Genomic DNA, 25,228 nt, shown 5'->3' on the forward strand with positions numbered 1-25,228 from the left:
GGAGAAAATACTTTCAAATAATGCGACCAACAAGAGCTTAAATTCCAAAATATACAAAAGCTCATACAACTGAATATAAATAACCAAACAAGGTAATAGCAAATGAGTGAAGACCTAAATAGACATTTCTCCAAAGAAGACATACAGGTGGGCAAGACACATGAAAATAGTTACTTATTAGAGAAATGCAAAGCAAAACTCCAAAGAGTTATCACCTTACAACAGTCAGAATGGCTATCATCAAAAAGTCTACAAATAGTGCTGGAGAGAGGGTGGAGAAAAGGGAATCCTTGGACACTGTTGGTGAGAATGTAAATTGTGGCAGCCACTATGAAAATAGTGTGAAATTTCCTTTAAAAACTAAAAATAGAGCAATGATATTATTCAATAATCCCACTCTTGGGAATATATCTAGAAAAGATGAAAACAATAATTTGAAAGATTCATACACCCCAATGTTCACAGCAGAACTATTCACAGTACCCAAGACATGGAACAATCCAAGTGCGCACCAACAGATGAGTGGTTAAAGATGATATGGTGTATATACACAATGGAATATTACTCAGCCATAAAAAGAATAAAATATTGTCCTTTGTAGCAACACTGATGAACCTAGAGATTATCATACTAAGTGAAGTAAGTTAAAGAAAGGCAAATATTACATATCATTTATATGTGGAATCTAAATCAAATAATACAAATGAAACTTATTTACAAAACAGAAACAGACTCATAGATTTAGAAAACAGACTTATGGGTACCAAAGGGGAAAGACAGTGGGGATAATTAAATGAAGAGTATGGGATTAACAGATCACACCTCTATATATAAAACAAATAAGAAGCAAGGATTCACTGTAAAACACAGAAAACCATATTCAGTATCTTATAATAAACTATAGTGGAAAATAATCTGAAGCTGTACACCAGATACTAACACAATATTGTAAATTAACTATAGTTAAATAAGAAAGAAATATTGAAGGGTCTCATTTAAATAGAAAAGAAGTAAGAATCTACAGGAAAAGGAAAATCCAATAGGAAACACAAATATATAGTAACTATTGAAGTTCACAAAAATAAGTCAGTATGCAGATTAAGAGACAGAAATATAGTAAAATCAACTATAACTAAAATAAACAGTAAATGAATAAGCCTGAAGATGTAAAAAATGATATCATTACCATAAATTTTAGGGGAAAGGAGTAAAAACATTTTACAATACGTTTGGACATTAATGACTATATATTTAAAGCTAAAAGATATAATTATGGGGCAACATAGTTACCATGGGGTCCATATATGTTTTTATAGGTTAAAAACTTATCATTTATACAGCAAAAAAAAGAAATGAACCCAAGCATATTACTAAAGAAAATCATCAAATCACAGCTGGAGACCCCAAAAGAAGAAATGAAAAGAAAAGAATACCAAAACACTGGAAAACAAGTAATAAAATAGAAAAAAGTAAATACCTATCAATAATTATTTTAAGTGTCAATAGATGAAGTACTCCAATAAACAGACACAAGGTGGTTGACTGGATAAAAATAAAAGTCCCTTCAATATCCTGCCAACAAGAGGCTAACTATAGGGTAAAATCACACATAGGCTGAAAGTGAGGGGATGAGAAAAGATATTTCATGTAATTGACAAGAACACAGGGGTAACATTAAGCATATAAGACAAAGTAGAGTCTAAAATATATCTTACAACTAATGACAAAGCAGGGACTCATATAATGATAAAGGGATTAATACAAAAATGATCTTACACTTGTCAACATATATGCACCTAGCACAGGAGCACCTAAACTTACAAAGAAAATACTAAGACACATAAAAGGAGAAATTGACAACAATAAAATAATAGTCTGTAACACCTCACCAACTTCAATAAAGAAATCATCCAAAGAGAAAATTAATAATCTTAAATGATGCAATAGACGAGGTAACTTAATTGATGTTTACAGAACATTATTTCCCCAAACAACAGAATACATTTTCTTTGTAAATACACGTGAAATATTCTCTCCAGGGTAGATCACATACTAGGCGAGAAAACAAAAGCTTCAATAAATTAAGATAATATAAATTATATAATTGTCTTCAACCACAATGGAATGAAACTAGAAATCAACTGCAAAAAGAAAAACAGAAAAAAGCAAAGCGTATGGAGACTAAAAACCATCCTACTAAAACCAGTGAGTCAATGATAAAATGAGACAATAAATTATAAAATACAAGACAAACAAAAATAAAAACACAAGTTCAAAATTTATGTTACACAGCAAAACAATTCTAAAAGAGAAGATTATACTGATACTGGTCATTTTCAAGAACAAGAAAAATCTCAAATAAACAACATAATGCACCTCCTAAAAACATTAGAAAAAGAAAAAGAACAATAAAAGCCTAAAGTCAGCTTAGAAGGAAGGAAATACTAAAGGTCAGAGGGGAAATAAATAAAATAAAGATAAAAACAAAACTATTATAAAGACCAACATAAAAACAGTTGTTTTTTGTTTTGTTTTGTTTTGTTTTTTTCTGGTAGGCAGGCCTCTCACTGTTGTGGCCTCTCCCATTGTGGAGCACAGGCTCTGGACATGCAGGTTCAGTGGCCATGGCTCATGGGCCCAGCCGCTCTGCAGCATGTGGGATCTTCTCAGACCGGGGCATGAACCCATGTCCCCTGCATCGGCAGGCAGACTGTCAACCACTGTGCCACCAGGGAAGCCCAAGAGTTGGTTTTTTGATACAATAAACAAAACTGACAAACCCCTGCCACACTCATCAAAAAGAAAAGAGAGAAGTCTCAAATACACAAAATCTAACTTGAAAGAGAAGAAATAACAATCCACACCATAGAAATTTTTTAAAAGCATAAGAGAATATTATGAAGAATTATACGAAAACAATTATAATACCATAGAAGTAGATGAATTTCTAGAAACCTCTGGCCTGCTAGGCCTGCCAATACTGACTGAAGAATAAACACAGTATTGAACAGTCCAACATGAACAGTGAAACACAATCTGTAATTTTAAAAAAATGTCTAGAACCAGACCGCTTCATTGGGGAATTATACCAAACGTACGGTGTAAAAAAGTATGCCAATCCATCTCAAACTATTGCAAAAAACTGAAGATTCGGGAACACTCCCAAATTATTCTGTTAGGCCCCCATAACCCTGATATGAAGATCACATAGAAACACTACAAAAATAAAAATTACAGGCCAATATCTTTGATAAACCTACATACAAAAATCTTCAATAAAATATTAGCAAACAAGCCAACAATATATGAAAGAAGATCATACACCATGATCAAGGTATAGTCATTCTATTGTGAAAAAGAAAAATTAGAGATATACAAATCATTTAGTGTGATACACCACATTAATAAAAGTTAAGACAAGATCACATGAACATCTCAATAGACACAGAAAAATCATTTGAGTAAATTCAACAACCATCCCGGATAAAGTTCTCACCAAAGTGCGTTTGAATGGAACATACTCAACATAATAAAGGCCAATTATGAAAATTCACAGCCAACATAATATTCACTAATGAAAAGGTAAAATCAGAAGCAATACTAAGGATACCCACAGTCACTAATTTTTTCAACATAGTACTGAGAGACTTAGCCTAAGCAGAGAGAGAGAAAAAACGAAAGAAAGAAAGAAAAAAGTATCCAAATGTAACGGAAGAGGTAAAAGTATCATTGAATGCAGATGACATGACACTATACAGAAAACCCTAGACTCCACACAGAAGCTATTAGAACTAATAAATTCAGCAATGTAACAGATAGAAGATTAATACCTATAAATCTGTTGTGTTTTTTTACACTAACAATGAAATACCAGTAATTGAAAGGAAATAAAAAGCAAACACTTGATTGGATTAAAAAAAAAAGAAAGAAAGAAAAACAGGAAAATAACTGAGGAGATGAAAACTCTAAAAGGTGAAAACTAAAAAACACTGACAAAGAAAACTGAACATGATAAAAAAGGATGTAAGGTATTCCATGTTCTTGGATTGGAAGAATTAATATTGTTAAAATGGCCATACTATCCAAAGCAAATTACAGATTTAATGTGATTTCTATCAAATTACCCATGATGTTTTTGACAAAACTAGAATCAACAATTCTAAAATTTGTATGGAACAACAAAAGACCTAAAATTATCAAAGCAATCGGGAAAAAAAGTTAGAAAAAAGCTGGAGGTATAATTTCTAGACTTCAGGAGATTTAAAAAAAAGAAAAAACTCTCATGAATTGACATACAAAAAGAAACAGAATCACAGACATACAAAAAAATACCACTTATGGTTACCAAAGGGGAAAGACATGTGGGAGAAACATCTTAAGAGTGTGAAATTAACAGATACAAACTACTATAAATAAAATAGATAAGCAAAACTGGTTTACTATACACTCCAGGGAATTATATCCAATATCTGGTAATAATTTGTAATGGAATATAACCTGAAATAAAAAACCCACAAAAAAGCCTGAATCACTAAGCTGTACATCCGAGACTAACACAATCTTGTAAATCATCTAAACTTCAATGTAAAATAGTTTAAAAAAATAAAAAAAATAAAAACATGATTTGATTTTTGGAAAAGGAAAAAAAGTTGTAAAACTTTAGCCAGGCTCAACAAGAAGAAAGAAGAGAGGACTCAGATTAATGAGACATGAAATGAAACAGGAGAAATAAAAATTGATACTACAGAAATATGAAAAAAGCATGATATAAATAATTACATACAGACCAAATAACCTATAAGAAATTGACTAATTCTAGAATTATATCATGAATAAACAGACAGATCATTACAGGTGAAATTGCCTTTGTAATAAAAATAACTTCCAATTTAAAAATAGTCAAGGATCTGATAGTGTCACAGGGAAGTAACAAAAATATAAGAAAAATAACACCTATACTTGTCAAACAATTACAAAAAATTGAACAGGAGCAAATACTCACAAATTCATTCTGTGAGACCAACATTAATCTGATTCCAAAACCAGATGAAAACACGACAAAAACAAACAAAAAAACAACAAAAAAAAAAAGAAAAAGAAAATTACAGATTAATATCTTTGGTAAATATAGTTGTAAAAATTCTCAATAAAATGTTAAAAATTTGAATGTGACCATATATTAAAAATATTTTACCCCATGATCAAGTTGCATTAATTCCACATTCACAAGTATGGCTCAACATATGCACATGAATCAGTGTGATACACCACGTTAAGAAAAGGAAATATAACAATCACATGAATATCTCAACAGATGCAAAAAAAGAGGGGGGGGGATGACATATTTCAATATAGATTCATAATAAACATGCACATCAAAGTGTGTATAGAGGACACATATCACAATATAATAAAGAAAATTTATACCAAACCCACAGCCAACATCATATTCAAACATGAAAAGCTGGAAACCTTCCCATTATATTTAGGAACAAGAGAAGAATTGTATTTAATATAGTATTAGAAGTCCTAGCCATAGATCAGATGAGAAAAAAATAAAAACTGTAACCAAATTGTATTAGAAGTGGTAAAACTGTCAGGTTGCGTGGTACAATATACAGAGAACCCTAAATTCCCCATCCGAAACTTATTAGAATTAAACAATAAATTCAACAAGGTTGCAAGATACATGATTAATACACAGAAATCTATTGTGTTTCTATAAAATAATAATGAAATATCAGAAAGAGAATGTGAAAAAAATATTTTTATTTTTTTTAACATTTTTAAAGAATCTCCATACTGTTCTCCATAGTAGCTGTATCAATTTACATTCCCACCAACAGTGCAAGAGTGTTCCCTTTTCTCCACAACCACTCCAGCCTTTATTTTTATAGTTTATTTTTTTAATTTTTTAAACATCTCTATTGGAGTACAATTGCTTTACAATGGTGTGTTAGTTTCTGCTTCATAACAAAGTGAATCAGTTATACATACACATATGTTCCCATATCTCTTCCCTCCTGCATCTCCCTCCCTCCCACCCACCCTAACCCACCCCTCTACGTGGTCACAAAGCACCGAGCTGATCTCTCTGTGCTATGCAGCTGCTTCCCACTAGCTATCTATTTTACGTTTTATAGTGTATATATGTCCATGTCACTCTCTCACTTTGTGAGAGCTTACACTTCCCCCACCCCATATCCCCAAGTCCATTCTCTAGTAGGTCTGTGTCTTTATTCCTGTCTTACCCCTAGGTTCTTCATTACATTTTTTTCTTAGATTCCATATATATATTTTAGCATACAGTATTTGTCTTTCTCTTTCTGACTTACTTCACTCTGTATGACAGATTCTAGGTCCATCCACCTCATTACAAATAACTCAAATTCGTTACTTTTTATGGCTGAGTAATATTCCATTGTATATATGTGCCGCATCTTCTTTATCCATTCATCCAATGATGGACACTTAGGTTGCTTCCATGCTCTGGCTATTGTAAATAGTGCTGCAATGAACATTGGGGTGCATGTGTCTTTTTGAATTATGGTTTTCTCTGGGTATATGTCCAGTAGTGGGATTGCTCAGTCATATGATAATTCCATGTTTAGTTGTTTAAGCAACCTCCATACTGTTCTCCATAGTGGCTGTATCAATTTACATTCCCACCAACAGTGCGAGAGGATTCCCTTTTCTCCACACCCTCTCCAGCATTTGTTGTTTGTAGATTTTCTGATAATGCCCATTCTAACTGGTGTGGGTGATACCTCACTGCAGTTTTGATTTCCATTTTTCTAATAATTAATGATGTTTAGCAGCTTTTCATGTGCTTCTTGGCCTTTTCATGTGCTTCTTTGGAGAAATGTCTGTTTAGGTCTTCTGACCACTTTTGGATTGGATTGTTTGTTTTTTTAATATTGAGCGACATGAGTTGTTTATATATTTTGAAGATTAATCCTTTGTGTGTTGATTGGTTTGCAATTATCTTCTCCCATTCTGAGTGTTGTCTTTTCATCTTGTTTGTGGTTTCCTTTGCTTGTAAAAGCTTTTAAGTTTCATTAGGTCCCATTTGTTTATTTTTATTTCCATTACTCTAAGAGGTGGATCAAAAAAGATCTTGCTGTGATTTATGTCAAAGAGTGTTCTTTCTCTGTTTTCCTCTAAGAGTTTTATAGTGTCTAGTCTTACACTTAGGTCTCTAATCAATTTTGAGTTTTTTTGTGTGTATGGTGTTAGGGAAGTGTCTAATTTCATTCTTTGACATGTAGCTCTCCAGTTTTCCCAGCATGACTTATTGAAGAGACCATCTTTCCTGCAATGTATATTCTTGCATCCTTTGTCATACATTAGTTGACCATAGGTGCGTGGGTTTACCTCTGGGATTTCTATCCTGTTCCATTGATCTATATTTCTGTTTTTGTGCAAGTACCATATTGTCTTGATTACTGTAGCTTTGTAGTATAGTCTGAAGTCAGGGAGTCTGATTCCTCCAGCTCCATTTCTTTCCCTCAAGACTGCTTTGTCTTCTCGGGGCCTTTTATATTTCCATAAATATTTTAAGATTTTTTTTGTTCTAGTTCCATAAATAATGCCATTGGTAGTTTGATAGGGATTTCATTGAATCTATAGATTGCTTTGAGTAGTATAGTCATTTTCACAACATTGATTCTTCCAATCCAAGAACATGGTATATCTCTCCATTGGTTTGTACCATCATTAATTTCTTTCAACAGTATCTTATAGTTTTCTGCATACAGTTATTTGACTCCCTATGTAGGTATTCCTAGGTATTTTATTTTTCTTGCTGCAATGGTAAATGAGAGTGTTTCCTTAATTTTTCTTTCAGATTTTTCATCATTAGTGTATAGGAATGTAAGAGATTTCTGTGCATTAATTTTGTATCCTGCAACATTACCAAATTCATTGATTAGCTCTAGTAGTTTTCAGGTGGCATCTATAGGATTCTCTATGTATAGTACTGTGTCATCCACAAACAGTGACCATTTTACTTCTTCTTTTCCAATTTGTATTCCTTTGTTTCTTTTTCTCATTTGATTGTGATGGCTAGGACTTCCAAACTATGTTGACTAATAAGGGTGAGAGTGGACAACTTTGTCTTTTCCCTGATCTTAGAGGAAATGCTTTCAGTATTTTACCATTGAGAATGATGTTTGCTGTGGGTTTGTCATGTATGGCCTTTATTATTTTGAGGTAGTTTCCCTCTATGCCCACTTTCTGGAGAGTTTTTGTCATAAATGGGTGAATTTTGACAATTTTTTTCTGTGTCTATTGAGATGATCATGTGGTTTTTCTTTTTCAATTTATTAATATCGTGTATCACATTGATTGATTTGCATATATTGAAGAATCCTTGCATCCCTGGGATAAATCCCAGTTGATAATGGTGTGTGATTCTTTTAATGTGTTGTTTGATTCTATTAATATTTTGTTGAAGATATTTGCATCTGTCGTCATCAGTGATATTGGTCTGTAATTTTCTTTTTTTGTAGTATCTCTGTCTGGTTTTGGTATCAGGGTGATGGTGGCCTCGTAGAATCAGTATGGGAGTGTTCCTTCCTCTTTTAAATTTTGGAAGAGTTTGAGAAGGATAGGTGTTAGCTCTTCTCTAAATATTTGATAGAATTCACCTGTGAAGCCATCTGGTCCTGGACTTTTGTTTCTTGGAAGATTTTTAATCACAGTTTCAATTTCATTACTTGTGATTGGTCTGTTCATATTTTCTATTTCTTCCTGGTTCACTGTTGTAAGGTTATACCTTTCTAAGAATTTGTCCGTTTCTTCCAGATTGTCCATTTTATTGGCATAGAGTTGCTTGTAGTCTCTTAGGATGCTTTGCATTATTGTGGTTTCTCTTGTAACTTCTCTTTTTTTCATTTCTAATTTTACTGATTTGAGTCCTCTCCCTCTTTTTCTTGATGAGTCTGGCTAATAGTTTATGAATTTTGTTTATCTTCTCAAAGGATCAGCTTTTAGTTTTATTAATCTTTGCAATTGTTTTCTTTCTCTCTATTTCATTTATTTCTGCTCTGATCTTTATGAATTCTTTCCTTCCACTAACTTTATTTTTTGTGTGTGTGTGGTACATTGGCCTCTCACTGTTGTGACCTCTCCCATTGTGGAACACAGGCTCTGGACGTGCAGGCTCAGTGGCCATGGCTCACGGACCTAACTGCTCCACAGCACGTGGGATCTTCCAGGACTGGGGCACCAACCCGTGTCCCCTGCATCAGCAGAGAGACTCTCAACCACTGTACCACCAGGGAAGCTCTCCTTCCACTAACTTTGGTTTTTGTTTGTTCTTCTTCTCTAGTTCCTGTTGGTGTAAAGTTAGATTGTTTATTTGAGATGTTTATTGTTTCTTAAGGTAGGATTATATTGCTATAAACTTCCCTCTGAGAACTGCTTTTGCTGAATCCCTTAGCTTTTGAATCATCGTGTTTTCATTGTCATTTATCTCTAGGTATTTTTTGATTTCCTCTTTGATTTCTTAAGTGATCTCTTGGTTATTTAGTAACATATTGTTTAGCCTCCATGAGTGTGTGTTTTTTACATTTTTTCCCTGTAATTGATTTCTAATCTCATAGCGTTGTGGTCAGAAAAGATGCTTGACATGATTTCAATTTTCTTAAATGTACTGAGGCTTGATTTGTGACCCAAGATGTGATCTATCCTGGAGAATGTTCCATGCACACTTGAGAAGAAAGTGTAATCTGTTTTTGGATGGAATGTCCTATAAGTATCAATTAAATCTATCTGATCTATTGTGTCATTTAAAGCATGTGTTTCCTTATTAATTTTCTCTTTGGGTGATCTGCCCATTGGTGTAAGTGAGGTGTTAATATTCCCCACTATGATTGTGTTACTGTTGATTTCCTCTTTTATAGCTGTTAGCAGTTGCCTTGTGTATTGAGGTGCCCCTATATTGGGTGCATATTTATTTATAAATGTTATATCTTCTTCTTGAATTGATCCCTTGATCATTATGTAAAGTCCTTTCTTGTCTCTTGTAACATTCTTTATTTTAAAGTCTATTTTGTCTGATATGAGTATTGCTACTCCAGTTGTCTTTTGATTTCCATTTACATGGACTATCATTTTCCATCCCCTTACTTTCAGTCTGTATGTGTCCCTAGGTCTGAAGTGGGTCTCTTGTCGACAGCACATATATGGGTCTTGTTTTTGTATCCATTCAGTAAGCCTGTGTCTTTTGGTTGGAACATTTAATCCATTCAGTTATAAGGTAATTATCTATATGTATGTTCCTATTACCATTTTCTTAATTGTTTTGGGTTTGTTTTTGTAGGTCCTTTTCTTCTTTTTTGTTTCTCACTTAGAGAAGTTCCTTTAGCATTTGCTGTAGGGCTGGTTTGGTGGTGCTGAATTCTCTTAGCTTTTGCTTATCTGTAAAGCTTTTGATTTCTCCATTGAATCTGAATGAGATCCTTGCTGGGTCGAATAACATTGGTTGTAGGTTCTTCCCTTTCATCACTTTAAATACGTCATGCCACTCCCTTCTGGTTTGTAGAGTTTCTGCTGAGAAATCAGCTGTTAACCTTATGGGACTACGCTTGTATGTTATTTGTTGTTTTTCCTTTGCTGCTTTCAATAATTATTCTTTGTCTTTAATTTTTAGCAATCTGATTACTATGTGTCTCGGCATGTTTCTCCTTGGGTTTATCCTGTATGGAACTCTGTGTGTTTCCTGCGTATGCATGACTATTTCTTTTCCCATGTTAGAGAAATTTTCAAATATAATCTCTTCAAGTATTTTCTTGGGTCCTTTCTGTCTCTCTTCTCCTTCTGGATCCCCTATAATATGAAGGTTGTTGCATTTAATATTGTTCCAGAGGTCTCATGCTGTCTTGTTTTCTTTTCATTCTTTTTTCTTTATTCTGTGGTGCAGCAGTGAATACCACCATTCTGTGTTCCTGATCACTTATGTGTACTTCTGTTTCAGCTATTCTGCTATTGATTCCTTCTAGTGTAGTTTTCATTTCAGTTATTGTACTGTTTATCTCTGGTTTTTTTCAATTCTTCTAGGTCTTTGTGAAACATTTCTTGCATCTTCTCAATCTTCGACTCCATTCTTTTTCCAAGGTCCTGGATCATTTTCACTATCGTTATTCTGAAATCTTTTTCTGGATGGTTGTCTATATCCACTTCACTTAGTTGTTTTTCTGGGGTTTTATCTTGTTCCTTCATCTGATACATAGCCTTCTGCATTTTCATCTTGTCTTTCTGTGAATGTGGTTTTTGTTCCAAAGGCTACAGGATTGTAGTTCTTCTTGCTTCTGCTGTCTTCCCTCTGGTGGATGAGGCTATCCAAGAGACTTATGCAAGCTTCCTGATGGGAAGCATTGGTGGTGGGTAGAGCTGGGTATTGCTCTGGTGGGCAGAGCTCAGTAAAACTTTAATCCACTTGTGTGCTGATGGATGGGTCTGTGTTCCCTCCCTATTGGTTGTTTGGCCTGAGGCAACCCAGCACTGGAGTCTACACAGGCTCTTTTTTATTTATTTATTTTTTTGTGGTACATAGGTCTCTCACTGTTGTGGCCTCTCCCGTTGCAGAGCACAGGCTCTGGATGCGCAGGCTTAGCGACCATGGCTCATGGGCCTAGCCACTCTGCAGCATGTGGTATCTTCCCGGAACGGGGTACGAGCCCTCAACCACTGCACCACCAGGAAAGCCCTACCCATGCTCTTTTGTGGGGCTAATGGCAGACGCTGGGAGGACTCACACCAAGGAGTACTCCCCAGAATTTCTTCTACCAGTGTCCTTGTCCTCATGGTGAGACAGAGCCACCTCCCACCTCTGCAGGAGACCCTCCAACACCAGCAGGTAAGTCTAGTTCAGTCTCCTATGGGGTCACTGCTCCTTCCCCTTGTCCCAATGCACACACTACTTTGTGTGTGTCCTCCAAGAGTGGAGTTTCTGTTTCCCCCCATCCTGTTGAAGTCCTGTAATCAAATCCTTCTAGCCTTCAAAGTCTGATTCTCTAAGAATTTCTCCTCCTGTTGTTGGACTCCCAGTTGGGGAAACATGATGTGGGGCTCACCTTCTCTCCAGTGAGTGGACTTCTGTGGTATAAGTGTTCTCCAGTTTGTGAGTCACCCACCCAGCAGTTATGGATTTGATTTTTTGGTGATTGCATAAGAGGGAGTGAGAGCACATCCTTCTACTCCACCATCTTGTACCAAATCCTCCTCCTGTATGATTCTTCTAATGCATTGTTAAATTTTGTTTGCTAGTTTTCTCTTGAGGATTTTTGCATCTATGCTTATCATAAATATTTGCCTGTAGTGTGTGTGTGTGTGTGTGTGTGTGTGTGTGTGTGTGTTTGTCCTCCTCCTCTGGTTTCAGTATAAGAGTAAAGCTGACCTCAAAAAATAAATTCGAATGATGGCCATCATCAAAAAATCTAGAAACAATAAATGTTGGAGAGGGTGTGGAGAAAAGGGAACACTCTTGCACATATATACAACGGAATATTACTCAGCCATTAACAGAAACGAAATTGAGATATTTATAGTGAGGTGGATGGACCTAGAGTCTGTCATACAGAGTGAAGTAAGTCAGAAAGAGAAAAACAAATACAGTATGCTAACACATGTATATGCAATCTAAGAGACAAAAATAGTCATGAAAAACATAGGGGTAAGACGGGAATAAAGACACAAACCTACTAGAGAATGTACTTGAGGATATGGGGAGGGGTAAGGGAAAGCTGTGACAAAGTGAGAGACTGGCATGGACATATATACACTACCAAACGTAAAATAGATAGCTAGTAGGAAGCAGCTGCTTAGCACAGGAGATCAGCTTGGTGGTTTGTGGACACCTAGACTGGTGGGATAGGGAGAGTGAGAGGGAGGGAGAGGCAAGAGGCAAGAAATGTGGGAACATATGTGTATGTATAACTGATTCACTTTGTTATAAAACAGAACCTAACACACCATTGTAAAGCAATTATACTCCAATAGAGATGTTAAAAAAATAAAAATGTTTTTTTCACATTCTCTTTCTGATATGTCATTATTATTTTATAGAAACACAATAGATTTCTGTGTATTAATCATGTATCTTGCAACCTTGTTGAATTTGTTGTTTAATTCTAATAGGTTTTGGATGGGGAATTTAGGGTTCTCTGTGTATTGTACCATGAAACCTGACAGTTTTACCTCTTCTAATCCAATTTGGTTACAATTTTTATTTTTTTCTCATCTGATCTATGGCTAAGACTTCTAATACTATATTAAATACCATTCTTCTCTTTTTCCTAAATATAATGGGAAGGTTTCCAGCTTTTCATGTTTGAATATGATGTTGGCTGTGGGTTTGGTATAAATTTTCTTTATTATGTTGTGATATGTGTCCTCTATACAGACTTTGATGAGCATGTTTATTATGAATCGATGTTGAATTATGTCATCCTACCCTCTTTTTTTTTTTGCATCTGTTGAGATATTCATGTGGTTGTTATATTTCCTTTTCTTAACGTGGTGTATCACACTGATTCATGTGCATATGTTGAGCCATCCTTGTGAATGTGGAATTAATGCAACTTGATCATGAGGTAAAATATTTTTAATATATTGTCACATTCAAATTTTTAACATTTTATTGAGAAATTTTACAACTATATTTACCAAAGATATTGATCTGTAATTTTCTTTTTCTTTTTCTTTTTTTTCCCTCTTTTTTTGTTTGTTTGTTTTTTTTGTCGTGTCTTCATCTGGTTTTGGAATCAGATTAATGTTGGTCTCACAGAATGAATTTGTGAGTATTTGCTCCTGTTCAATTTTTTGTAATTGTTTGACAAGTATAGGTGTTATTTTTCTTATATTTTTGTTACTTCCCTGTGACACTATCAGATCCTTGACTATTTTTAAATTGGAAGTTATTTTTATTACAAAGGCAATTTCACCTGTAATGATCTGTCTGTTTATTCATGATATAATTCTAGAATTTGTCAATTTCTTATAGGTTATCTGGTCTGTATGTAATTATTTATATCATGCTTTTTTCATATTTCTGTAGTATCAATTTTTATTTCTCCTGTTTCATTTCATATTTCATTTATTTGAGTCCTCTCTTCTTTCTTCTTGTTGAGCCTGGCTAAAGTTTTACAACATTTTTTTTCCTTTTCCAAAAATCAAATCATGTTTTTATTGATCTTTTTTATTTTTTAAACTATTTTACATTGAAGTTTAGATGATTGACAAGATTGTGTTAGTCTCGGATGTACAGCTTAGTGATCCAGGCTTTTTTGTGGGTTTTATTTTCAGATTATATTCCATTACAAATTATTACCAGATATTGGATATAATTCCCTGGAGTGTATAGTAAACCAGTTTTGCTTATCTATTTTATTTATAGTAGTTTGTATCTGTTAATTTCACACTCTTAAGATGTTTCTCCCACATATCTTTCCCCTTTGGAAACCATAAGTGGTATTTTTTTGTATGTCTGTGATTCTGTTTCTCTTTGTATGTCAATTCATGAGAGTTTTTTCTTTTTTTAAATCTCCTGAAGTCTGGAAGATTATACCTACAGCTTTTTTCTAATTTTCTTTTCCTGATTGCTTTGATAATTTTAGGTCTTTTGTTGTTCCATACAAATTTTAGAATTGTTGATTCTAGTTTTGTCAAAAACATCATGGGTAATTTGATAGAAATCACATTAAATCTGTAATTTGCTTTGGATAGTATGGCCATTTTAACAATATTAATTCTTCCAATCCAAGAACATGGAATACCTTACATCCTTTTTTATCATCTTCAATTTTCTTTTTCAGTGTTTTTTAGTTTTCACCATTTAGAGCTTTCATCTCCTCAGTTATTTTCCTGTGTTTCTTTCTTTTTTTTTTTTTAATCCAATCAAGTGTTTGTTTTTTTTTCTTTCAATTTCTGGTATTTCATTGTTAGTATAAAGAAACACAACAGATTTATATGTGTTAATCTTCTATCTGTTACATTGCTGAATTTATTAGTTCTAATAGTTTCTGTGTGGAGTCTAGGGTTTTCTGTATAGAGTATCATGTCATCTGCATTCAATGATACTTTTACCTCTTCCGTTACATTTGGATACTTTTTTCTTTCTTTCTTTCGTTTTTTCCCTCTCTCTGCTTAGGTCAAGTCTCTCAGTACTATGTTGAATAGAATTAGTGACTGTGGGTATCCTTAGTATGCTTCTGATTTTACCTTTTCATTAGTGAATATTATGTTGGCTGTGAATTTTCATAATTGGCCTTTATTATGTTGAGTATGTTCCATTCAAACGCACTTTGGTGAGAACTTTATCCGGGATGGTTGTTGAATTTACTCAAATGATTTTTCTGTGTCTATTGAGATGTTCATGTGATCTTGTCTTAACTTTTATTAATGTGGTGTATCACACTAAATGATTTGTATATCTCTAATTTTTCTTTTTCACAATAGAATGACTATACCTTGATCATGGTGTATGATCTTCTTTCATATATTGTTGGATGGTTTGCTAATATTTTATTGAAGATTTTTGTATGTAGGTTTATCAAAGATATTGGCCTGTAATTTTTATTTTTGTAGTGTTTCTATGTGATCTTCATATCAGGGTTATGGGGGCCTAACAGAATAATTTGGGAGTGTTCCCAAATCTTCAGTTTTTTGCAATAGTTTGAGATGGATTGGCATATTTTTTACACCGTACATTTGGTATAATTCCCCAATGAAGCTGTCTGGTTCTTGACATTTTTTTAAAATTACAGATTGTGTTTCACTGTTCATGTTGGACTGTTCAACACTATGTTTATACCTCAGTCAGTATTGGCAGGCCTAGCAGGCCAGAGGTTTCTAGAAATTCGTCTACTTCTACGGTATTCAATTTGTTTTCATATAATTCTTCATAATATTCTCTTATGATTTTAAAAAATTTCTATGGTGTGGATTGTTATTTCTTCTCTTTCAAGTTGGATTTTGTGTATTTGAGACTTCTCTCTTTTCTTTTTGATGAGTGTGGCAGGTGTTTGTCAGTTTTGTTTATTGTATCAAAAAACCAACTCTTGGGCTTCCCTGGTGGCACAGTGGTTGACAGTCTGCCTGCCGATGCAGGGGACATGGGTTCATGCCCCGGTCTGAGAAGATCCCACATGCTGCAGAGCGGCTGGGCCCATGAGCCATGGCCACTGAACCTGCATGTCCAGAGCCTGTGCTCCACAATGGGAGAGGCCACAACAGTGAGAGGCCTGCCTACCAGAAAAAAACAAAACAAAACAAAACAAAAAACAACTGTTTTTATGTTGGTCTTTATAATAGTTTTGTTTTTATCTTTATTTTATTTATTTCCCCTCTGACCTTTAGTATTTCCTTCCTTCTAAGCTGACTTTAGGCTTTTATTGTTCTTTTTCTTTTTCTAATGTTTTTAGGAGGTGCATTATGTTGTTTATTTGAGATTTTTCTTGTTCTTGAAAATGACCAGTATCAGTATAATCTTCTCTTTTAGAATTGTTTTGCTGTGTAACATAAATTTTGAACTTGTGTTTTTATTTTTGTTTGTCTTGTATTTTATAATTTATTGTCTCATTTTATCATTGACTCACTGGTTTTAGTAGGATGGTTTTTAGTCTCCATACGCTTTGCTTTTTTCTGTTTTTCTTTTTGCAGTTGATTTCTAGTTTCATTCCATTGTGGTTGAAGACAATTATATAATTTATATTATCTTAATTTATTGAAGCTTTTGTTTTCTCGCCTAGTATGTGATCTACCCTGGAGAGAATATTTCACGTGTATTTACAAAGAAAATGTATTCTGTTGTTTGGGGAAATAATGTTCTGTAAACATCAATTAAGTTACCTCGTCTATTGCATCATTTAAGATTATTAATTTTCTCTTTGGATGATTTCTTTATTGAAGTTGGTGAGGTGTTACAGACTATTATTTTATTGTTGTCAATTTCTCCTTTTATGTGTCTTAGTATTTTCTTTGTAAGTTTAGGTGCTCCTGTGCTAGGTGCATATATGTTGACAAGTGTAAGATCATTTTTGTATTAATCCCTTTATCATTATATGAGTCCCTGCTTTGTCATTAGTTGTAAGATATATTTTAGACTCTATTTTGTCTTATATGCTTAATGTTACCCCTGTGTTCTTGTCAATTACATGAAATATCTTTTCTCATCCCCTCACTTTCAGCCTATGTGTGATTTTACCCTATAGTTAGCCTCTTGTTGGCAGGATATTGAAGGGACTTTTATTTTTATCCAGTCAACCACCTTGTGTCTGTTTATTGGAGTACTTCATCTATTGACACTTAAAATAATTATTGATAGGTATTTACTTTTTTCTATTTTATTACTTGTTTTCCAGTGTTTTGGTATTCTTTTCTTTTCATTTCTTCTTTTGGGGTCTCCAGCTGTGATTTGATGATTTTCTTTAGTAATATGCTTGGGTTCATTTCTTTTTTTTGCTGTATAAATGATAAGTTTTTAACCTATAAAAACATATATGGACCCCATGGTAACTATGTTGCCCCATAATTATATCTTTTAGCTTTAAATATATAGTCATTAATGTCCAAACGTATTGTAAAATGTTTTTACTCCTTTCCCCTAAAATTTATGGTAATGATATCATTTTTTACATCTTCAGGCTTATTCATTTACTGTTTATTTTAGTTATAGTTGATTTTACTATATTTCTGTCTCTTAATCTGCATACTGACTTATTTTTGTGAACTTCAATAGTTACTATATATTTGTGTTTCCTATTGGATTTTCCTTTTCCTGTAGATTCTTACTTCTTTTCTATTTAAATGAGACCCTTCAATATTTCTTTCTTATTTAACTATAGTTAATTTACAATATTGTGTTAGTATCTGGTGTACAGCTTCAGATTATTTTCCACTATAGTTTATTATAAGATACTGAATATGGTTTTCTGTGTTTTACAGTGAATCCTTGCTTCTTATTTGTTTTATATATAAAGGTGTGATCTGTTAATCCCATACTCTTCATTTAATTATCCCCACTGTCTTTCCCATTTGGTACCCATAAGTCTGTTTTCTAAATCTATGAGTCTGTTTCTGTTTTGTAAATAAGTTTCATTTGTATTATTTGATTTAGATTCCACATATAAATGATATGTAATATTTGCCTTTCTTTAACTTACTTCACTTAGTATGATAATCTCTAGGTTCATCAGTGTTGCTACAAAGGACAATATTTTATTCTTTTTATGGCTGAGTAATATTCCATTGTGTATATACACCATATCATCTTTAACCACTCATCTGTTGGTGCGCACTTGGATTGTTCCATGTCTTGGGTACTGTGAATAGTTCTGCTGTGAACATTGGGGTGTATGAATCTTTCAAATTATTGTTTTCATCTTTTCTAGATATATTCCCAAGAGTGGGATTATTGAATAATATCATTGCTCTATTTTTAGTTTTTAAAGGAAATTTCACACTATTTTCATAGTGGCTGCCACAATTTACATTCTCACCAACAGTGTCCAAGGATTCCCTTTTCTCCACCCTCTCTCCAGCACTATTTGTAGACTTTTTGATGATAGCCATTCTGACTGTTGTAAGGTGATAACTCTTTGGAGTTTTGCTTTGCATTTCTCTAATAAGTAACTATTTTCATGTGTCTTGCCCACCTGTATGTCTTCTTTGGAGAAATGTCTATTTAGGTCTTCACTCATTTGCTATTACCTTGTTTGGTTATTTATATTCAGTTGTATGAGCTTTTGTATATTTTGGAATTTAAGCTCTTGTTGGTCGCATTATTTGAAAGTATTTTCTCCAGTCCATAGGTTGTCTTTTTGTTTTGTTGATCATTACATTTGTAGAGCAAGCTTTTAAGTTTGACTAGGTACCATTTATTTATGTTTGCTTTCATTTCTTTTGCCTTGGTAGACTAAGAATATTACTACAATTTATGTCAGAGAATGTTTTGCCTATGTTCTCTTCAAGGAGTTTTATGGTGACATGTCTTATATTGAAGACTTTCTTTCTTATATTGAATGACTTTCAGTCATTTTGAGTTTATTGTTATGTATGGTGTGAGGCTGTGTTCTAATTTTATTGGTTTACATAGGGTGGTCCAGCTTTCCCAACACCATTTACTTAAGAGACTACCTTTCTGCATTGTGTATTCTGGGCTCCTTTGTCAAATATTAACTCACTGCAGGTAAGTAGGTTTATTTCTGGGCTCTCTATTTTGTTCCATTGATGTGTATGTCTGGTTTTGTGTCAATACCATGCTGTTTTGATTACTGTAGGTTTGTAGTATTGTCTAAAGTGTGGGAGGTTTATGCCTCCAGCTTTGTTCTTCTTTCCTTGGAATAGCATTGACAATCTGGTGAGTTTTGTCTTTGTGAGTGTATGTGTGTGTGTGTGTGTGTGTGTGTGTGTGTGTGTTATTTCATATAAATTTTAGTATTATTTGTTCTACCTCTGTAAAAAATGTCTTGAATATTTGGATAGGGATAGCATTAAATCTGTTGATTGCTTTGGGTGGTATGGCCACTTTATCAATATCAATGTTTCCAATCTAATAGCAGGGAATATCTTTCCATTAATTTTTATCATCTTCAATTATTTTTTTTTACATCTTACTGCTCTCCACAGCTTTATTTTTAACATTTAACATCTTTATGGGAGTAAAAATGCTTTATAATGGTGTGTTAGTTTCTGCTTAATAACAAAGTGAATCAGCTATACATATACATATTTCCCCATATCTCTTCCCTCTTGCATCTCCCTCCCTCCCACCTTCCCTATCCCCCCCTCCCCATGTGGTAACAAAACACCGAGCTGATCTCCCTGTGCTATGCGGCCACTTCGCACTAGCTATCAGTTTTACCTTTGGTAGTGTATATATGTCCGTGCCACTCTCTCATTTTGTCCCAGCTTACCCTTCCCCCTCCCCGTGTCCTCAAGTCCATTCTCTACATCTGCGTCTTTATTCCTGTCCTGCCCTTAGGTTCTTCATAAACTTTTTTTTTTAAGGTTCCATATATATGTGTTACCATATGGCATTTGTTTTTCTCTTTCTGACTTACTTCACTCTGTATGACAGACTCTTTTTACCATCTTCAAGTTCTTTTCATCATTGTTTTATATTTCTCCATTTATAGGGCTTTTACATCATCACTTAGGCTTCTTCCTAGGCTATTGTATTTTTTGAGTCAATTTTAAATGATAATTTTATTTTACTATTTTATCTGATATTTTTACTTTTTTATCTGATATTTTATTGTTAGTGTAAAGAAATGCAACAGATTTCTCTATATATTGATCTTGTATCCTCCTAGCTTGCTGAATTCATTTATTAGTTATAATAGTTTTTGTGAACTTTTTTTAAAGGGCTTTCTATAAGGAGTGTCATGTCATCTGCATACAGTGACAATTTCACCTATTCTCTTACCGTCTGGATATGGTGTTTTTCTTGCTGATTGCTGTGGCTAGAATTTCCAATAGTACATTGAATAGAAGTGGAGAGAATGGGCATCCTTATTTTTTTTCCCAGAATTTAGTTGGGAGGCTTTTAACTTTTCACTGTTGAGTATTATATTGGCTGTGGATTTGTTATAAATGCCTTTTATTATGTTGAGATATGTTGTCTCTATACTCATTTTGGTGAGATTTTTTTTTATCATGAATGAATGTTGAATCTCATCAAATGCTTTTTCTGCAGAAAGCATGATCATGTTGACATGATCATGTTGTTCCTTTCTTCTGTTGATGTGCTGTCAACATTTCTGTTAGGTGTGTTTAGTATTGGTGAATTCTTTTAGTTTTTGCTTATCTGAGAAGCTCTTTATTTTTTCTTCAATACTAAATGACAATCTTTGCTGGGTAGTGTACCTATATTGCAGGTCTTTTTCTTTCAGGATTTAGATATATATCATGCTACTGTCTTCTGGCCTGTAATATCTCTGCAGAGAAATTAGCTGATAGCCTTATGGGGATTACCTTGTACATGACTAGTTTTTTCTACTACTTTTAGAATTCTCTGTTTATCTTTAACTTTTGTCATTTTTATTGTGATATATCTTGGTGTGGGCCTCTTTGTGTTCATCTTGTTTGGGTCTCTATGTGCTTTCTGTACCTGGATATGTTTCTTTCTTCAGGTTTGGAAAGATTTTAGCCATAATTTCCTCAAATACATGTTTGATCCCTCTTCTCTCTCTTCTTCTGGAATGTCTATAATGTAAATGTTTGGCATGTTTAAAGTTATCACAGATATATCCTAAATTACTTTCAAGTTTTGTTCAGTTTTCTTTCTGCTACTCTTCTGATTGGGTGATTTTCATTGTTCTATATTCCATATCATTTATGCTTTCTTCTGTATCACTCAGCCTGCTCTTTACTCCTTTTATGTGTTTTTAATTTCAGCTATCGAATTATCTATTTTTGTTTGGTCTTCTTTATATTTTCTTGTTTCTTGTTAAACTGATTTTACTGTCCATGTTTTGAATTCTTTATCCAGTAATTTTTTTCTTTCTGTTTCATTATTACTTTTTTTCAACTGTTTTCTCTTGCTTCTTCAGTTGAGAGTAGTTCCTCTGCCTTTTCATTTTACTTAACTTTCTCTGCCTCTATGAATTTAGGTGATACAGTTATATATTGTGGCCTTGAAATGGTATTTTTATGTGACACTGTTTCTATACATACTGTGTGTGCTTTGATGGGAGGCTTAGATTTGAGGTGGACCCCAGTCACCAGTTTCCTCAGGGTGTGCTCACTGCTATCACTTCAGCCGTGGGTTGGGCTGTAAGCGGAGAAGCTGGAGCTTGCACAAGTATGATGCAACTCTTCCTCTCTAGTGGTCATCATTACCCTGTCAGTGGTTGTATCTGATACCAGGATTTTGTGGCAGAAATTCTGATGATGGACTTGAGTTGGCTCTGTTCCCTTAAGTGTGATTTTTTCCTTCCTCCTCCACAAGGGCTGCTGGCTGAAGGTCCATGGGTTCTCAGGCCTGGTGTTGTTATGTTGGTGAGTGATGTCAGTGCCTTGAGGGTGGCCAGGGCCAATTTTGACCTACTTGTGGATGCAGCTGATACCCAAGAGTCCCAGTGATAACGCCAGACCACTTGTTGGTGAAGCCTATTCCTTCTGTCTCTCTCTGCAGGACCCTTGGTGTCCTGAAGTTAAGGTCAACCCAATGGTGTGCAGAGCTGTATCCTGAGAGCTGGGTTTGGGACCTTGAAAGTCCTGAAGCTAGTGCCAGTTCATTGGTGGGCAGGACAATGTCCTGTGTTCCCTGTGGATGGGTTCAAGTTTCAGGGCATCTGGGGCCTCAGGGGGTCTTAAGGAAGCTGGACTGCTGATTAATTGTGCTCTGTCCCCATCCAGGTAGTTGTTTGGCCTGAGATAAGACTTACTTATGCTGACAGGCTGGTGGGTGGGGTCAGGTCCCTATGACAACAAGCTAGAGGGAAAATTCCAAAATGGTACTCGAGGGCCCTAACATCCTCTTGGTAGAACGAGGTCCCCAAAATAGCAGCCTATAACGTCTATGTTCCCAGGGTGTGTGTCAGTTGCCTCTTGTCTTTCTGAGAGGCTCTGCACTATCACCAGTGGGTCTGATCCAGGATATTTTGCAATTACTGCTTATATTATGGGTCTCAGCGCTCATGAGATTTTCTGTGCACTCTTTAAGAGCAGAGTCTCTATTTCCTATGTCTCTCTATCTCTCCTAAATTCAGCCTCACTTGTCTTCACAACCAAACAGTCTGTGGGCTTATCTTCCTGGCTGAGGACCTCCAGGCTTGGGATCCCAATGTGTAACTCTTACTCCCTGCAATTGTTAATTATCTTCCCATTTGTGTGTTACCTCCGTGGTGGTATGGGTTTTTACCTCTACTCATACCCTCCTACCTCTCTTGGTTTGGATACTTCTTTCTATCTTTAGTTGTAGAGATCTTTTCTGTTAGTCTTCAAGTATTTCTCATCCATAGTTGCTCTCTATATAGGTGTGATTTGGGTGTGCCTGTAAGAGAAGGTGAGCTCAGGGTCTTCCTGCTCCACCATCTTGTTCACTCCATAGTGGTGAAAACTTTAAAATTTTACACTCTTAGCAACTTTCAAATATCGAATATGACATGGATAACTACAGTTGTTTTTGGCTTGTAAGAACCCGTTATTTTACCAGCAAATGTGTTTATTTGGGAACAGCAAAGAATTGCAATTCAGGACATGCAACCTATGGTGAAGCACAAGCAAGTCCAGAAAACAAAGGAGGGAAGTATTCTTTTACAGAGGAAAAGGGGAGTTGGGAAAAGCTCTTATATACAGAGATTCCATTGAAAAAACTGTGATCTTGGATTGTAGTAGGCTTTTATTGGCTAATATAGGAGTAAAACTCTTACTGTTGAAGATGCAAAGTTTTGTTTCTTCCTGTTGGGCCTGCAATTGACATGGAGTGGTAGGGAATGAGAGCACCCCCTCTGGCCTACAAACTCCACTTAAAATGAAGTATCTCTTAATTAATGGTTCTATCCTTGTGGTGTGCATTATATCCCCAGATCTCATTCACATTTTAATTGGAGGTTTATACCCTTTGATCACCTTCAACCTTTATCTCTACTCCCCATCCCACCCCTAGTGACCATAATTTTTTTCCCCAAAAGACAGGAACAGATTCGCTCTGACCCAGTTATTAGAAAATAATCATGACAAATCTCGTATAGAGAAAATCCACTGGTGCACCTCAATGCCCTGATTCTATAAGACCCCTCACACAAGCACTACTGACATGAGGGATTTCAGATGTAAAAGTACCCAGCTGGAAGCACACTGTATCAGTCAGTTATGAGGGACAGGTAGGCACATCCACACTGGTCCAGAATGTAGAGTGATTCAGAAAATACACTTGGGTTGAAGCCCTCTATTGCCATCCATACCTTTTGCTGTTTTAAGGTTCTGTGGTGACCCAAGTCTCTTAAAGCCTTAAAATTGAGGCGGGGCATAATGTTGCATATTCAGAGAAACATGAAGTTGCACATGGGCCGAATATTGGGGAGGGAGCACATGAATCCAGGGTTCTGTTCAAATTCTGCCTTGGTGCCCTGGCAGAGAATCTCTATAGTGTTTCACCTTGTGAAGAAAATCTGGGATCTCCAAGTCCCCTGCTGTCCCCACTGTAGCCACATTCTTCTTCTTCGGCCTAACTGTCTGTGCAGTAATTTGAAGGAAGCAAGGAAGGTCTTGATCATTGCAGACCAGTAAAGAATTGAAGTTTTCTGTTTCTTTGAGTTTTTATTTTTTAATCCAAATAAATGTGAGGTGATATGGTATTCTCTTTAACCTGTCTCAGTTGGAATAGTGCCCTCATGTTTCATCCATGTTTTCACATATGACAGAATTTTTTTCTCATGGCTGAATAATACTCCAGTACATATAGTAATATGGTACTTTTTCTTTATCCATTAATTCTTTGATAAGCAGGTAGGATGTTTTAATATATTGGCAATTGTGAATAATCTGGCAATAAACATGGGATGGATACTTATATCTTTCATATTGCATTTTCGTTTCTCCTGACCAATAACCCCAGAAGTGGAATTGCGGGAACACATGGTAGGTCTATCTGTAATTTTTTTTTTTTTTTTTTTTTTTTTTTTTTTTTGCGGTACGTGGGCCTCTCACTGTTGTGGCCTCTCCCGTTGTGGAGCACAGGCTCCAGATGTGCAGGCTCAGCAGCCATGGCTCACGGGCCTAGCTGCTCCATGGCATGTGTGATCTTCCCGCACCGGGGCACTAACCCGTGTCCCCTGCATCGGCAGGCGGACTCTCAACTACTGCGCCACCAGAGAAGCCCCTATCTGTAATTTTTAAAGAAAATTTTACATTGTGTTTTATATTGGCTTAATAAATTTGCATTCCCATCAACAGTGGATAAGGATTCTCCTTTTCTCACTTTTCTGTTTACATTTCTAATTTCTTCCCTTCCTTTTCTTTTTCTTAACATCTTTATTGGAGTATAATTGCATTACAATGTTTTGTTAGTTTCTGCAGTATAACAAACTGAATCAGCTATATGTATACATACATCTCCATATCCCCTCCCTCTTGCATCTCCCTCCCTCCCTCCCTCTCCCACTGCTCTAGGCACTCAAAAAGCACGGAGCTGATCTCCCTGTGTTATGCGGCTGCTTCCAAATAGCTGTCTATTTTACCTTTGGTAGTATATATAAGTCCATGCTACTCTCTTACTTTG

Source organism: Grampus griseus (genome assembly GCF_964374135.1).
Source record: "Grampus griseus genome assembly, chromosome: Y".
NCBI lineage: Eukaryota > Metazoa > Chordata > Mammalia > Artiodactyla > Delphinidae > Grampus > Grampus griseus.